Source organism: Morone saxatilis, unplaced genomic scaffold, assembly GCF_004916995.1.
Source record: "Morone saxatilis isolate NCDOM2014 unplaced genomic scaffold, NCSU_SB_2.0 Contig1, whole genome shotgun sequence".
Lineage (NCBI taxonomy): Eukaryota > Metazoa > Chordata > Actinopteri > Moronidae > Morone > Morone saxatilis.
In genome coordinates, this window is record NW_023339651.1 from 18,430,086 (window position 1) to 18,430,444 (window position 359).

General features: G+C 47.1%; 1 protein-coding gene across 2 annotated transcripts in view; it reads left to right on the forward strand.

Moving 5' to 3' along the window:
* The window catches only part of LOC118327932 (RNA binding protein fox-1 homolog 3-like), a 61,425-nt gene that overhangs the window by 37,278 nt on the left and 23,788 nt on the right, over positions 1-359 (forward strand). The window lies entirely within an intron of this gene.

Here is a 359-nt window from a genome sequence, read left to right on the forward strand (position 1 = left end):
TGTGTGTGTGTGTGTGCGCAGTTTAAAGTGGCAGCTTGGTTTCATTTGGTAGAAGTGCTGAGACTGTCCGCTCTCCTTAACTGCTCTCCTTTTTGCTCATTAGTCTGAAATCTGTTCATTCTCAGACAGCTTTACAGCACTCCTCTAAATAACAGCCCTGACAGAGAGAGGCCATCCATCTTTTTTATTTCTCCTTCCCTCTTTTTTCACTTTTCTGCCACTGTCCCCCCATCCCGCCATCTATCCTTCCATCCACCAATCCAACCAAACTGCAACCTCAGATGACCTCCTCCAAACCCTACAGTATATCACACTGCTATGCTCCGCTGCCTGTGGATCTATCTGTGTGTGTGTGTGTG